General features: G+C 43.8%; 1 protein-coding gene across 4 annotated transcripts in view; it reads right to left on the bottom strand.

Annotated features, from left to right (window-relative positions):
- NFATC1 (nuclear factor of activated T cells 1) overlaps positions 1 to 17,680 on the bottom strand; it is a 111,016-nt gene that overhangs the window by 67,488 nt on the left and 25,848 nt on the right. The window lies entirely within an intron of this gene.

Genomic DNA, 17,680 nt, shown 5'->3' on the forward strand with positions numbered 1-17,680 from the left:
GTTAAGTTCCCCCCTTCCATTTTTCCTGTAATGTAATATTGGTACAATAAAAAGGTGCACTCACAAAATGTCTCATTATCCTAAAGGACCTGAGGCACTTTAGATGGGCTGAGCTTTTGAGTACTCCTGCTACATCTACAGAAAACTTTGCATAAATTCTGCTGCAGTGCTCAGCAGAAAAACACAATGAACTCGATGTTCCTTCACAGTACTGAGGGATGCAAAATTGACAGAGTTTGCAGAGGGTAAAGGACACAGCTCACCCATCCCCATGCTTCCTTGGACATCTCTCATGCAGCAGCAGTTTGCTGCTTGTGACCTCATTAGCTGATTTTTATGCTGGTAAATAAATCCTGGGACAGCATGGAGACAGATCACATATACATGATTAGCAGCTCACCATGTGTGTCAAATTCTTGTTATAATCACACAAAAATCTCATTGAAGCTCTTGGGCCTGGGTTGAACCTCATCCACATTACAGTGACTGCTCTGATGACAACAAGAGTTATTTCTGCCACAGGATGCGGAGGAAGCAGAGCCTGACCTCATCCGTACCATCTCCTGTAGTAGCTACTCATGGTTCCTACTGCTGTGGAGTCCCTAGACAACATCCCACTCGTGGCTGCCACCTGACATTGGGAAATAAGTCTCACAAAACCAGTTCTCTTACAGGGGTTAGTGGTGAAGTTTTATCCCAAGGGAAGGGAAGATGCAGCAACTATAGGAGGAAGGAACGTGGGCAAGGTGCACTGTCCCAGGAGATGCCCCACCCCAGAGCAAACCTACTCATTTTGTTGTAGGTTTATGTTCCACTGTGAATGGTTCATGTGGGTTTGGGCATGAGTTATTCACCATCACTGAATACAGAAACTCAAAACTTACCACAATTTGGTAAGAAGCAATGCTAGTTTTAAGGTAGCTGCAAGTTCAAAGCTAAATAAAGCTGAAAACAAGCAGTGAAACCCATATATCAAATGCTGCTTAAATTTGTATTTTGTCTATTTTCACTCTCCTTAAATTTTCACACTCCTTACAAAGCAATTTCATATTAACTCTCTAGGGTATTTTACCATCTGATAGCAGGAATGCTATTAAAAACAAAGATATTGAATCACTGTTACTCCTTGCACCCAGCAAAATTCCGGTGGGTACTAACAGGCCCAAAGCCCTCCCTCCACTATCAAACATGGTGAATGGCAACAGCACTTCACAGTGGCAAAGTTTCAGATACCAAAGTGACCAATGCATGAGGAAGGGAGGACAATGAGCCTAGACACATCTTCCATCGACAATTGGGCACACCGTAAATTTTTCACCCCACACTTTGGTCAGTAAAGCAAAGAGAACAGAAGAATTTTTGTTTGATTTGGTGCAGCAATTTTATATCCTTACCTAAGGCACATGAATACTGGAAGGATGCAGGGATAGGAAGAAGAGAAGGCTCATTTCTAGCTTTTCTACATTATTTTATCAGCTCTGCATTCCTGAGACATCATATGAAGGCAGCTCAGAGCCAGGGGGTTGTAACATGATACAATATGATTATGATATGATATGATATGATGGTTCCATGCCAGAACTGTAAAACTGGAAACACATTAGTAGCACTTTGATAATCTGCACTATCAGCAAAATAGGAGAGAGAGAAAAGCAGAGCCCTGCTTGTATGCTGCCTTCAGTGGGATGCCATGAGCTATGAACCTCCCTCCAGCTCTACATGGAACACCCACTCCTATGGTCCCTGACACACACATCAGCACTAAGCTGCAAAAAGCAGGACTCCTGGCTTTCTCCCCTCAGAGACAGACATGGAGCTTGAGCTGCAGGTGGGTGATCATAGGTGTGCTCCTGGTACAGTCAGTGGCCACAGGGAAGCCACTGTCCTACTCATCACCACCCTGTTCCCCCTCCATGACAGCCTGGCTGCTCATTAATTCCAACAGTGTGTGTGAGCAGGGCTGGTGGAGTGACCTGGATTTGTCCCAAGCTGATCTTCCCTGCCTCACCACTTCCAGAGCCTCAGCAGCAAAGCTTAGGTAAGGGAGGAGACACAAGGTATCCCAGGGTATTTTTGGTCAAGACCAGCACGTGGGTTTGCAGGGGGAAAAGTAAGACAGTGTGACATGCCAGGCAAATAAATTTCTATGCATTGCCAGAGGTCACTTCTCCAAGTCGTCATGGAGGATGCTTTTTATGGAGAGTGTAAAATTAAAACAAACACATATTGAGTTACAAGGACGCTTAAAATGTAAAAATAAACTAGCGAGTAACTCAAACCTCAATTCAGCAAAAGCAAAATCACACACCAAGGTACCCATATGTTTTACTGAACATGGGCAAAGAGGACCAAAAATGTTGGTCTTGCATTGGGTTCTGCTATTTCAGGCTTTATTTTTAAATCTGAACTTGCCTGCTGCCATAGTTTGTAACCTACTGCTGAGCCTCAGCTTGCGCTTTTCCCACAGGCTTCCTACCAGGAGGCAATCAAACACCCAGAGTCCTCAGCTTTGCACACCTGCCTTCCCATGAAAAGTGTTCACATGCTGGAAAATAATGAGATCTCAGTTGCATGTTTTGCATTGTTTTTTAAGGTTTGTAATCGTCAAGCTGAATTTATGTTTGCTTTTTTTAAAGGCCTTGTCCTAGAGCAGAGCCATAGTTAACTTTGGATCTATTACCTAAAGTCACTTACTCCTCGACTTAGAAAGTGCCAGAAACATCCAGAAAGACTCATGTAATTGCTATATGCTCAACTGCTATATGCTGCCCTCAAAATAAGAAAAATTTACAGTCAAGTCACTGTAAGTTTTATGTCATATTCTGTGTTAGGAAGCATCTGATCTCTAATTTGTATTTCCTTCTGAGCTTTACCCATTGCATCACATTATTTACTTTTATATTATGTCACATAATCGTGTATGCCAACAGAAGCAATAAAAGAAAGCGATGCAAGGATTAACATTTAAATGGGCACATACTGTGAATGACTTATTTTAGACTACGCACCCAGTGCATTATTTCCGTGACAGACAGTGCTGAGCCTCAGGAGTTTTCAGCACGCTGCAGATGTCTGGTGAATGGGCAAGATCCTGCTTACTGTCAGCTGGGTGCAGTAAGAATATTCCACAGTTCCCTCAAAACATGGGAGACAGGTTTAACAGTGAGGAGCAGTGGCAGTAAAAGCACAGTTGTGGGACTTTAGGCTGGTAGGTTTGCCAGCAGTCAAAGGGAATATCAAGCTAGATCAATATAAAATGGGATGGGAAAAAAGGGTGACTGAGCATTTTTCTTGGTGAGGAAAGATCTCACATGTTCATATCCATGCATATTTTCCATATATGCTCTGGGATACTGTACTAGGTGGAAGAGCGATTCAGTTTCCTGGCGTGCAACATGGGATGCATGCGTCAGACACCCTATTTTTATCTTTTTCTCTGTGTAACACAGTCCAAAGCTCCTAATAACTCAGCGGTTGAGTATGGGTGACAAAGGTGTGCTCAGCTACAGCATTCATGTTAAAGGACGTGTCTTTCCTGCCAGGCATGCTTTCCTTGGCAATACATAGATCCAAGTGGAAAGAGGTGTACTTTCCCCTGCCGTGAAACTGTGAAAAGAATTAGCTGCAAAAAAGGACCAGAAGCACAATGTTTCTGAATGAGTTTCCCTTCCCAAACAAAGGCAGTGATACAGCAGTCACCTGGTTTGGTACAAAGGAAAGATGCAGGAAAGACTCAAATATGCAGATAAGAACTGTGTGGCCAAGTGTTTGGTTTCAAAATGAAAATAGGTCATATTCTCTTATTCTGACCAAACACTGACTACTCTGTGCTTTTCCTCTTTGAACAACACTGTTAAAAATACTTGAACACATCTCAAATGACATTTTCATTTTATTGTCTGAAGCTGCTAAGATCAAAATCAGACTTAATTGCAGGCCTATTACACACTCCTCTAATTCTATCAAAAGCGATGCAGTCACTGGTAATTAACACCAGAACAGGACCGGTCACAGCTAAGCTCTTCCTCACCTTACATCCTCTTATGCAAGAGAGAGGGAAAAGGCTGCATGGGCTGAGCCACCGCATCAAGCCTTCCCTGGGATTCCTACACCTCTCTGTCATCGCTTTCCCAGCGCTATCTCCCACCAACATGTCTCAATTCTCACCAGTAGGCTGCTGCTCATCTCAGTGCAGGGTGCCAAAGCAAACACCAGCCTTTCCCCAGGGAGATGCACTGGGGCTGGATGTTTTCATGTGTCCAGATGCCATGGCACTGAACGCCAGCAATCTTCCAATCTCCAGTGGCCAGTGAAGTGTGAGGGAAACAGGGCTGTCACCCCTCACAGCCACAAGCAAGGTACTATCTGATTCAGTCCTACAGCTATGATGACCTCCGGTTTATCACAGACGTCAGCATACTGAGGCTGCCTGGATTCCAAATGTGCTCCTGGTACACATCTATTAAATCTGCCAATTGGAACTGAACAGACTTGGAAACGATGAGCAGAAGGAGATGAGGTGTTCTGAACATAAGCACTAGGAAAAAAAAAAAGCAAAACCTTCCCAAACCTTCCTACAGTTACTAAATTTTGAGGAAATTTTGCAAGTGCCACATACAATAACTCAAACACTATTTCAGCTTCAGTGGTTATTCTAGAGTCAGTGAGGAAAACTTCTATTATTTAAGCCATGGCATTTATTTTAAGAAACACAGTTGAAATATTCTGCACGTTCCCTTTCCAAGTGCTTTTATGCTTTTGGCATGCCCAAGCATCTGTTGAAATGCTCAGAAAGCTACCTGTCATAACAAGGAAGCCTCTGTCTGGAGAGGCTCCTGGAGGCCACCAGAAGAATGGCCCTGTTCTCACGGGACACACCAGCCAGGTACACCCTCTGCACCACCCATGACATCAGTCAGGAAGAAAGGGAGCTATCCTGTGTAATGGCTTTCAAGTGTACTTACTGCGAGTTTGGGGAAAGGACTGCAAAAACCCTACAGTGGTGCATTCCTACAGACCCAGACTCTTGCAAATATTTCAAATGAACATTGGGGTATAATTTAGGGCTTAGCCTGTCCCAATGCATTAAAGGCTGAGCTCACACTAATAACAAAGCAGGGCATGACCAGGGACTTAGTATTCACTCTCCACACCAGTCAGCAGCTGTGCTTGATACTCTTGAGGCCCATAGGGGCTGCCTCCTTAATGATAATGATGTGCCAAAAAATGCCACAGGGAACGTCCATACCAGTGCGTGTGTTTTTCTTGCCTGGTTTCTTATGTTTGGTATATAATAAAGACAACAATCCATTTTATGCCTCTAAAAATACTAAGAACAATAAATACTTACCTGACCATGTAACTGATGGCCACACTGCTTGCAGCAGGTACCACAGTGCTTATGCTCAGCAAAGCCTTACACATCTCTCTGTACCATTTGCATTCCCAGAACTGTTCAAGGAATACCCGAGTCAGTCTGGTGAGACTCATCAGGGAGACTAACAACCCAAGTCTGGTGTAAGGGTGCTTCTTTCCCTTTTATCCCCATCAATGTTTTGGAAAGCAATGCTTTCAAAAAAGGTCAAACAGAATAAAATCTATAAAATAGGGACATTTTAAAGTCAAGACAAGGGCTGCTTGTCTCTTTAAGCTAGAGCTTTGGAGCTACACACTAAATAGCTTTATTGCTTTTCAAGCAGCAGGTATTTTTTTTTCAGGAACTGCACATGATGAATGATAAAACAAATTGTCATGTTTTAAAAGTGTACCTAATATACAGTCTCAATAAAATACCATCAGTGAGTGCTCAGTGTCCTGGTTTTTTAAAACCAAATCAAAGATCCAGCTGTTTAATCTACAAAGAAAGTGCACAAACATCCTGCGTATTGATTTCAGCAGTTAGCACTGAGCACGCATAAAAATAGTGTCGTGAATCTGATTTTCGAGAAAAAGGATTTACTTTGGGCTCCCACACAGGAGCACTGGAGGATGTAAGCCACTGCATCATGGGTTTGAACGGCAGGAGGGAAAAGCTGATCTTGCGGGCAGTGACTGTCATGTGAAGCGCAGGCACAGGGGGTGAGGTCAGGAGACCAGGGCATCTATTCTGGTGCGCACTGCAGAGATCCTGCCCGGCCTCTGCCTGGGCAGCCAGTGAGCTGCCCTGCCACCATGCCTCCAGGTGAAAATGCCCAAAAACCTGCTGCTGAAGACTCTGGGAGCCAGCAACCTACACCTCTGGGAAAAAGAGTCAGGAAAAAACTGCCCCATGCGTCGCAAAATTCCCTAATACCTATTCTGACCTGGTTTGGGCTTTAACTCTTTTGTAGGGGGAGGTCTGAGAAAAAAAACACACCTCAGATGCCCTGACATGGGGGACTGGGACTGTAGCAACTCTCCTCTCAAGCTCCTCTTCCAAATCCAGGTGCCATGGGAACTAGTATATGGAACTCCCCTCGACCCCTCTGCTCCAGAGGGAAGCTGGGCAGTCCTCCTGCAGATCAGGGGTGCATGCTGAAGAGCAGCAGCAGGGCACAAGCAGGCAGCTGTACCCTGAGCTGCCAAGCAGAGCCAGGCAGGGGCCGGCAGCCCCTACTCTGGGGATTCAGGTCCCCACAGGACAAGGAGCAAGCAGCCCTGGCAGTGCCAATGAGGCAGACAGGCAGCATCGACAGAGCACCAGCAAACCACTGAGGCACGTGTCTTGCTGGGCATGTTGAAGAATCCCTGTCTCATTGCAGCTGTTTCTCTCCACCTTCAGGCTCGCACTCTGCAGGTGTACACATTTCAGTCACTGCCACACCATCCGTGTGCCCCTTGCTCTTTCCAGATGCCTAGACGCCCGCTTCCATGTACCTAGGACTGAGCAAGGCACATCATCCTGACCAGGAAAATCTTCCCTTTGCCAGCAACCAGGCAAGCAAGAAGGGGCGCTGGTTTTTGGATGATGTGCACTGCTCAGCTCCAGACTCTAGTACTCAGGTACTAAACTTGGTCTGCTTGGACACTCCTTCGAGAGGACAAGCCAAAAAAAGGGGAGCATCTTATTCAAAACAACAGAGCAGACAGACTTCAAAATGAAATACAGTAAAAACAGAACAACTTCTCAAAAAACAACCAAACAGAAAATAAAACACTTCCTTAGGAGCTGAGATGACCCTCTGGCTGTGACAGATTTTGCTGTACTACATCTGATGCAGTTAAACAAAAAAAGAGACTAAATTATGCTCTGTGCAATGAAACATGTTACTATCCCATAGTCTTTCACTTACTTAATATAACATTGTAACAGGAATTCCTACAGATTTTTGTGCTACTTTCAGGATTTATTTTTTCTTTCTGAAAGTGACTTTCCTTGGATTTATTCAAACTCTGTTTTAAGATCCAAATACAGTCAGAGCTGGTCCACAAATAAAAATAAGATTGCTTGCTCCTGCAAGGGGCCAACCCTGGGCCAAGGACTAGAGCTGGATGGGAGAGCAGTGAATGGAAACAGCAGGAGTGTGTTTTATGTGGCACTTTCTAGTGCTGCCACTTGGACCTTAACTCAACATAGCGGCAAAAGAGCAGCTGTTCACATCATGATGAATAAAGATCTATATAAAACTTCCAGCTGCAAATATGCTGAGGAATTATTAATCTTAATGTAATAGAGATGCTGTACACTCAGTCACTGGCTCACAAGTAATTTCAGTCTCTATCCAGGGAAAAACAGCCTTCGTGGCTGCTGGCTCTGAGCACAGCCATGAAATCTCCTTGTCTAAACAGTCACAAGGTGCTGCTCCCTATTTCTAGAAAGGATTTTCCTCCTAAAAAATAGACGTACCTAAAAACCAACCCATGTCACACTCCTCCTAAAACTGTTAGACTCACAAGAGAGATGCCTATTAGAAAAGGAGTTACTAATATTATAGATTTGTAAGTCCTGGGCACCTTATTCACTAGGACACCAAGAAATCATTACGGTTCTCATGACATCTTCTACCCCAAGACCATAGAAATGTTCTTCTAATCCTTGCTGCCTCATCACTCTCCAAGGATTATAAATCCAGGTCTGGGGTAAGTCCAACACAACAGTGTCCTCCCTGAAACTACCCAACCCCTCACTCTAGAAACTTAAGAAACTCAGTAGAGTAGATACTCTGTTAGGTTTCTACTCAAAACATTTGTCTTCAGCATCCATCACGGCTTTCAGTTTGGAGAGTCATACCCATGGCCATGCATGGGTTAAAAAAAAAAGATCACAAGAGCCCTACAGAAGGAATTTATGACACCTTCTTAGGCAGATAGCCTGGACAAGCTCACACTTGTGAGCCTGCCTTTCGCCATGCTGCTGACGCACCGCTCGCACCCAGCACGCTCTCGTGGTGAGCACAGGCTGGCCCGGGATCCTCAGGTGTGTGTCAGGTGCTGTCAGCACCATGTCCTTCACCACTGCCCATCCCAGCCATGCTGCAGCACACTGCCAGCATCCCTCGCTGACTCCATCCCAGACACACCCTCAATGCCGTGTTTTAACTTGGTGGCTCACGAGTGCTTCAGCAAATGCACGACTTTGAATTCTCACCCTTGTGAATTTGAGGACAATGGGGCACCCATCTACTCACAAGACTTATCTGATTAAAGGCCAGTGCTTTTGAGGTGCATGTCAAGATAAACACTGGCTTGTATGGGACAGAGGGAACTCAGTTTCAGGCTGAAAACTTTTGGAGTTCAGGGACATCAGTGAGACAATATTAAACTAGAAATGGCTGCCTTTTTTCTCAATTTTAACTTCTCTCCAAATGACATTTATTTAAACCGCTACTGAAGACAGAAAGCTTGGGCTAAGTTTAAAGGCTTTATCTCTGTAAATATTTGGAGAGCTATAAATACTGAGCCATATTCATAATATGAATATTGCACTTACTGTTCTGTTGCCACAAAAATTACTACTTCCAATTCTTAATTTCTCTGATTTGCCAAGTACTTGTTTAAAAAGACCAAAAAAATCTTATGTGAGACATTTTGCTATTTAATTAGCCAATGGAGTCAAAAGCCACAGCACAGAGCAGGAACTAAACACCCAAGGGTGGAGGCAGATAAAGCACGTAGTGCAGTAGCATGGTATACAGCTGTATGCCCCAAGTGAGACTTATTATAATCAGATGGTCCATGAATCAAGCCCTGACTGCTTTCTGTGTTTGGGGAAAGGAGGCTGGCTGAAGGTATGAAATAAACCTCTGAAAGCTTCTTCTGAAAGCCACATGTATACTGATGGCTTACAGCTTTCACAGTACTTCTGTCCATTTTTGTCTGGTTTTTTGTTTTTAATTTTTATGTAGGAATTAATTAAAAGAAGGAAAACGTTTCAAGGCTTTTTATAAAAGTGCAGAGCAAAGATGTCTCAGATGAAGGTGCAGTGAGCTGGGCATGGAGTGAGCAAGTTCCTATCTCCAGCACTGCCAAAGTTTTTGCTTTATCAGAGATTATGATTTGATTAGAGCAGGAAAAAAATCATAACAACTTTTTACGTATTTCCAGACTTCTTTGTTTAATCAATCTGTGCTTCAACCTCCTCACAAAACAAAGGCAGTACCCACACTGCCAGGAGACCACTTCTGGTCCTACTCTACTTCCCCAAACCACCTTTGATCCACCTGGTGCTACAGCTCTGATTACACTGCAGTTGTATCTGAGAGCATGTCTTCCATGGAAAGCATCTAAATGCAGCAATAAAAATAGTTCAGGTGTATCTTATAACTTGGATTCAAAGTTTTGACCTTCAGAACAGTCTGATTAAACTATAAGAAATATTGAGAGATTGGATTCCACACTGTAAGTTGCTCGAGGGTGATGCCATTGGTTGATGGCACTGCTTTTTTTAATGAAAAAAATCCAAAAACCAAATGGATGGAATAGACATGACTGACCAATGAGCATACCATGAGGTGCTCTGCCACTAGTGCTACAATGAACTGAAAGGCTTGAGATCTCCAACTGCAAGTAAATAAAATAAGCATGAAAGATTTCTAAAACTTTCTCAACATACAGGGGACTATTTTCAATCAATCATTCTAAATATTGTCACGTTGAGGAACATTATTTAGCAACAGCTGTTGCACTAGAATTTCTGACTTGAACACTCAAAGGCTAACACCACAACCCTGCTTAAAGCCAGCGGGACAGCCAAGCAAAATGCTGCAAATATTAACAGCAGAACTTGCCAATAAAAGCCTTCTAGAATAGCTTATCTGCTGCTGCAAATGCACGAGACTATGCTGCAGTCAGTGGAGCAGGATGCCAGGGCATGACTGGGAACTGAGGAGGATGGTGGGGGTAACACTATCTCCTTTGAAGGGAGGTAGGACAAGGAGGTGATGGAGACCAGAATCTGTGTTTTTACACCCAAACCAAGACTGTGACTCTATCAACCTGCTGACTTCAAGCATGAGGCTCTAGTATGAGTCAAGTTCCAAGCCAGAGACAGAAATGCCAAGGTCTTAAAAGGCACTGCTTCTCCCAGCCATAGTCCAGCCTTACCTGGGTATCCAGCCTAAGAACTACATCTCAGTCTTGGCAAACTGGTAAGACCTTAAAGCCTGCTGAGCACAGTGAGAAACAATTGTACACAACACATCCAGACAAAAGAAAAAGGGAAAAGCCAGGTGATTCATGCCACCTTACTTTTAACTCGTACAGGCTGGACAACAACAGGGTCTAGTCACCTTGGCTGCCATCACAGCCAGCAAAACAAGACAGGCACTCTGAAGGTGTGATTTACCCAAGCAGCTTCAGATCTTCACATCAGAATAAAATTAATAGCTCACTAAACTCCGTACTGATGAGCCTTCCCCTGATTACAGAGAGAAACCAAGGCAATTAGCTCAGCAGCAGACATGTAAGAAGCTCTGAAATGTGGACTTGCCCCTGTCACTTGCCCAGGCCACAGTTCAAAGCATGAGTGTCCCACAGTCCCTGGGCAGTGCTGTGAGGCACACACACTTTACCCTAAGACACAGGGCAGATCTCTTGGGAAAAGGCCCCTGCAGAGGCAGAGCCCACTACAGACACAACGCTCTGCAGCAACTTCACCAGCAGGCATTTCATTTCAGGCAGCCACCCACAGCTTTCCACAGCAGAGGCACAAGACCATCACCTCGGACAGTGGTATTTTGCAGCCCTTTCCCTTCCCAGAGGGAAAGATCAAAGTCACCTCTCCCACAGCCTACATTCAGTGCTCTGGCTTTTCCACCCTGGCTTTGGGAGCCTGCTTCAGCCTGGTCCTGGAGTCAGCCTCGGCACAGGCTGGGCACAAGGTGGTCATGGCCAGAAGGCAGACACTTGACCAGTCTCTGCAGCCTCCCTCCCTGTGCCTGTGATGGGACTACTCGCCCTCCCTCCCTTCCTCAGAAGGGTGCCACAAAGCAGCAGCTCATGTCCCTGCAAAGACTTCAGCAACCCCCCTAGACCCAAAAGTGCTCCCGACCTCTGCTCTGGAGCACACAGGAACTCCTGGAGCACCATCATGTACAGTTTCAATGGCCTTGCTGTAGTCATTGTTCCAAAACTGGATGGCATACTTAAACCTTAATAAAAAAAAATAGAATCCTGAGCCCTATTCCTGCTAATTACCACTTCCTACATTCAATTCAAGTGTGTATTATACACCTTTTTCTACTACAAAAAGGGGAAAGAGAATTTAATAATAATTGGAGAATCCAAGGGCCAAATTTCCTAATTTTTTTCTTTATTTTTACTCAAACTAGAGGAAGAAGAATGCTTTTACTCACCAGGCCATTTTCCTACAAACATCTGCTATTACAGATAGGCTTCCAGATTAACACTTCCCTGTGATTAGAGCAACTACCCCTGTAAAATCTATTTGAGCTAAGATTTTCAGGGATTTCATTTAGGACAGCAAAACTGCAGAGCCACTACCCAGCTCCACTATTTTCACTGCACTGTCTTGTTCTTTGCAAAGCCTCTCCAACCTGCTTCTTTCTCAACTGAGGCTCCTGCAGCCAGCAGTGAGACTGTTCCAGTTCACATATTTTAAGGTTTTCCTGAAAACTGTGAGGGATTAGAAAATGAGGCTTTGATGTATCCAGGACATGTGCTTGAGATTACTTGTGTACCTAGATGCTAGCACATGTGCCTGCAAGTTGTGGTCTAAATTTGTTTGTCCCTGGAAACTGAAGTTTGCAGCTGTGGGTGGAGTTTGTGTACAAGTCTACAACTGTATGCCAGTTTGTGGTCAGTAACACTCTATAACCCACATTCAGTAACAAGATTTCAGTCCATATTGAAGAATACTATATCACTCCAGATTAAGAGCTACAGCACATAAGGCTCACATAATGAAAACATTATCACTGCAAAAGAGGTGGTTGAAAATTAATTTGAAACCCATTTAGAAAATTATTTCAGGATTATTAAGGATTGATTAAAAATACCATCTAGAATTCTTTCTTTTTGTAACTGCATAGTCTGAGCAATTTATGAGTTCCTGCAACTATAGGAGAGATTTGCATATTTTATATAGCTTTTTAAAAAAATCTCATATGACAGATACTATCTAAATATTCTTATATATATAAACAAGACTGATCCATGCTGCACTGTGTTACAACCAGACTAAATACTCTTCACTGAAGAGGAGGTGTTACAAGATCTTAATATGGAGTGCTGCAAGAGAAGGCAGGATGTTTTGTGGCTTTTGCCTTTTTTCAACAAGTGATATCTTCTGTGGACTTCTCAGAGATGAAAAACCAAACTGACCCATATCAGTAACACTTTTTCAGCACTTCACAACTTTTAGACACACTATTCCTGTTCAAGTCACTAAGAGTTTTACAGCTAAATCTACCCCTTCATGCTTTGCCAATTTTCTCTGGTGATTTTGTCCTAGAAATGCAGACAGTTGGTACATATATACAAGTGGAACTATACTAAAACCCACAGCAGGTAGAAAATAGTGCAGCCCAGGGAAGTTTTGTTTTTGACTCTCCTCATAATCAAAGCTATGCACAAAGCACAATGAGGCACAGTAAATAAAGACATTTCACACAGACAAGCACGAAAATCTTCCAAAACAAAGAAAATTAAATTATCTTTCAACTAAAGAACACACTGCAATGAAAGACTAAATGAGCAGTTCTAATTAAAACCATGCTGTGAATCTCCTACTTTCCACCACCACAAAAAATCAGCTAGTATTTGTGCATGTACAGCCATCCTCCAAAACCAGTCAAGCAGCTTTCCATCCAAACAATCCAAGACACGGCAACTCAGAGCTGTGAAACATATTGAAATTATTTCCATAGCAATCATAACAACAAGATGTAAGGCCAGGATATGCAGGGAGGGGGGCTGGCAGCAGGAGCTCAGCCCCTCACCAGCCCTGGTGCTTCCTGCTGTCCCTGGCATGCTGCTGGGAGCACCCGAGCAGCATCCATCCCTTTGCTCCACATCCATCCCTTTGCTCCACATCCATCCCTTTGCCCCACATCCATCCCTTTGCCCCACATCCATCCCTTTGCCCCACATCCATCCCCTTGCCCCACATCCATCCCTCTGCCCCATATCCATCCCTTTGCCCCACATCCATCCCTTTGCCCCACATCCATCCCTTTGCCCCACATCCATCCCTCTGCCCCATATCTATCCCCTTGCTCCACATCCATCCCTCTGCCCCACATCCATCCCTCTGCCCCACATCCATCCCTCTGCCCCACATCCATCCCCTTGCCCTGTGGCTGCATCCAGTGCCCTGCTGCCCTGTGCATTAGTGCTTGCCTTGGCAGTGGTGCATCTCATCCAAACCAGGCACTCTGATCCCTTCTCTGCCCATGCTCAGGAGCAAAGAGTTACATCCCGGTGAGCACATGCAGGAGAGCCAAGGCACTGCTAGTCCAGCCGCCGGTGAACACCAGCAGCACCCTGCAAGCCCTTGTTTTACGGAGAAAAGAAGAAACCTCACAACTTTATAAAAGTTGTAAAGCCCGGTAGACGCAAGTCCCCCAACAAGGCATGCATACTTCTGAAGACCTCGGGTCTTCTTTTATCCTCCTTCCAAATGCATATGCATACAGTTTCACAATAAGTTCATACATATTCATTCCGTGTGACATTTAGCACCAGTTCTTCTTTATCAAAGGAATTTCTAAGTCGGGGGCAAATCGACCTTGTGGTCTTTTCTGTTTTTCTTTCTCTGTCTCCTTGCTGTCTCGGCATGCGAGTTCTTCCTTCAGCTTTGGCCTCACAGACTTTTCACCTCTCTTAGACACTTCACCTAATTCAGAATGGATCTTTACTCTGTCTCACCCTGCTCAAGCCTCTTTATGCTCACATGTCGCAGCCATCTGAGGCTCAGGTGTCTCTGCTTGCAGCATTAAACCAAGCAGCTGCCTCAGGTGAAAATGCTAAGAGGGGGATGAAAAGTCGGGACTAACCCTCTATGCGTGAGCTGCACTGGGGCTTCATGCACAGCTCATCTCTGAACAGCTCTCCAGAAACGAAACATGATCTCTCTCCCACCCCGCTCCCTTCTAGCTATTAATGTGTTTGTGCAGTGACCATGTGCTGCGGGCTTCCCAGGTGAGCCACTGTCCTTCCCTGCCAGGGAGCCGAGGGGACAGGAACATGTGGCTGATTAGGCACAGCAAGTGTGGGTATCCATGGCTTGTGCAGAACATGCATGCTGATACTGCTGTTTTCATGCTGGCACAGGGACAGCAAGCAGCTAGATAGAGTAGACTTCACTGAACAGTCTAAATTGCACTCTTAGATGACATGAAGAAAGGTACAGCTTGCCCAAAGATAAAGGAAAGTAATGGGAAGATTTTGTGCAGTGATGGAGAGCTTGGCTCCAGAATCATCACGTTTGACTTGCTATTGAGACATCCAGTAAAAGCTTCAGAGACTTCATGGCCATTAGATGTAGACAGGCACAATGGTGGCAGAACAAAAACAAGAGGCAGTCACCCTGAGGGATCCCAAAATCACAGAGACTGAAGACAGAGGAAAAGGATCCAGTTAGTAGCATTCACCTGAAAACCATCAAAAGGAAGTAGCAATATACAGGGATGCAACTGATGCCCAAAAAGTATCAGATTTTTAAAAGGGAAAACTTAGTAGGCCTTCTGAAAAGCAGCAAAGAGGCCTGCAAGAACAGAATGCAGCTACTGCAACTTGCTCCCCTTTATCATGCTATTTTTGGGCAGCTCACAGCCCCACACACTCACACCTGACACCCAATCTCTTATAACACCCGTGGCAAGGCAGCAAAAATGTCTTACGGCAGATTTTGCAGCCGAGTAACCTGAGTAGCAATGCAGTGCACAATAATTGCCAGTTAATCAATGTATTCTTGCTTGATAGAAAGCTTAAATACATATTCAACATATCATCCAACTTTATGAAAGTTTAAGGACGTATTTAAGTACTTGGTTTCACTGTAACAGATCACTTTGCTCCACCTCTCAAACATTTATTCCCCATCTCATTACACAGAACTGGACCAGTAGTATTTCTAAATAAGCAGGATTGCAAGTGGCAAGGAAGACGTTCTCTTTCTCAGGACGACTGTGGGTTTTCAACAGGATTCACATTTGGCTGTAACACCACGTTATCAATGTCCCAAAGAGCAAAACTCATTGAGGGAGACTCCAGAGTCTGTAACTCCCAAAATGTACCCACATTGTGCCTGCAAGTGCTGTTTACTGCATTTGAAACCTAGGCAGCAGACTTTTAAATCCCAGTGTGCATAACGTCTGCATGCAAACCAAAAGCAGGAGTTCCTCTGCTTTATTGGGTATTGAAACATTAAAAACAGGTGTTTAAAAAGTGCATTACAAATCTGTCTGCAACCTATATTATTTTTACCATGTGTAAGTAAACTGGTCACTAGCATGTTTCAACTGTTTCAGTGAAAATATGCAACTTCTGCTAAATTATTTCTTAAACATGTCGAGGGAGACGAAAGTTTATTTGATTTCACTGCACTGACAGCATGCAACAAATTTTGTGTATGTATACAGCAGATGCTGTAATGGATCATCTCCCTTTCATAGCATGTATCACAGTAGATCTCAAGCTATTCTTCACAAAGAAAGAAATTATAAACCCCTGCTCATAAAGGAAGATGCAATGTACTTTGAGAGAGCAACTGAGTAATTGGACACCATATTTTCCACTGATTCAGCCTGCTAGTTGAAATAATGACTAATTAAAATGGAAAATCTATATTAAAACCATATATACTGATATTCTAGATCACAAAGTGTGTTACAGATGTAATTTTTTACTCTTCTTACATATAAAAATTAGAAAGTATAAAACCAGAAATTCCATTGGAGTGAGGTTGGTGTGAAAGGGATCTGAAATATGAACTGGCCTCCAGAATATCTTGATATAGAATGCAGGCAATATAATTTTCATTATATATGTTTTATGTAATTTGGAGTACCAAGAAAAAAAAAAATCGTTTGCCCTGAGATATTACTTTTAGGAACAGAGGACAGATGTCTAGTTCCCAAAGCAGACTTGTAAAAAATTAATCGCCTGCCTCATGCAGGTTAGCAGTATTTGGCAGGTAGGTTAGCTCAGCTCATAATGAAGCATCTGGCTTCTGGTAAAGCTGCATTTTAATTTTAACTGTGTTTCATTTCAGATTCTGGGTACACGTTAATGTGCAATAATCTGGCAAGTCTGGAGCAGATTTGCTGATTGGTAACTTTGGTGTAGGTCTTCTCAACTACACCAAAAATAAGTCAAGTGATGAATGTGGCTCATGCCCAGACCACAGCCTCACATATCACCTGAACTGCCATGAAAAGCTATTTTAAATCCACTTGTCAACACCTCACCCATCCAGTCTTATTTTCTCAAAAATGGCTAAACTAAGAGTCAGCAAAGCCCTAAGCATGTGCTTGAATTAGGCAGGCTAAGCTGTCTGACTTCAGGAGTGCCTCAATATGGCTTTGAATGTAATTTGGTTTGAGTTAGGGGTTTTGTTGGTTTTATTTTTTATTTTTTTTATTTGAGGTCTGCAAGCAAAAGGTCTACACAGGTTGTATTTTTCCTTAGAGAAGTGGGTAGCCATTTCTAGCACTACTGGTACTCTCTGCCTTCTGATTCTGTGACAGTGCAAGACACATGGCATCTGCAACTTTTAGCAGGAGTGATGCAATATAAAGCACAGGACAAAAAGGATGGAATGGGCAGGAAAAGGTATCACACTCTAACAGTCAAGTATGAGTTGTGATTCCTTGCTGAAAAGTAGTAATACTCATTTTAGAGGTACACTTCCAAAATTATGATGAATTGCCCTTTTAGACCACATGCAGGAAAAACCCTCTGTCCACAATGAAAACAGTTCCCCGAGTCAAAAGGATGCAGCACAAGGCCTGAGGAAAAGTAAATCAGAGAGGAATCAGAGAGGACTATAGTTATGTTCTACCTTTCTTGACCTTGCAGAGACTTCTATCACACTGGCTGCAGAGACTCGGGGTGCATGTCCTGCTGGTTACCAAAACCAGACTGACTAGGGAAGCAGAAAGGATGGCTCTGTGGGCAGTGCTGGAGGTAAAGGTGATCCCTCTGCTTCCCTTCTAATCCAGAAGGTCTTTGCCATATCAACTGCCCCCAGAGGCCATCTAGAAGACAGCCCACAGTGACAGCAATGCCACTGACTCCCTTA

This window comes from Ammospiza nelsoni, chromosome 1, assembly GCF_027579445.1.
Source record: "Ammospiza nelsoni isolate bAmmNel1 chromosome 1, bAmmNel1.pri, whole genome shotgun sequence".
Lineage (NCBI taxonomy): Eukaryota > Metazoa > Chordata > Aves > Passeriformes > Passerellidae > Ammospiza > Ammospiza nelsoni.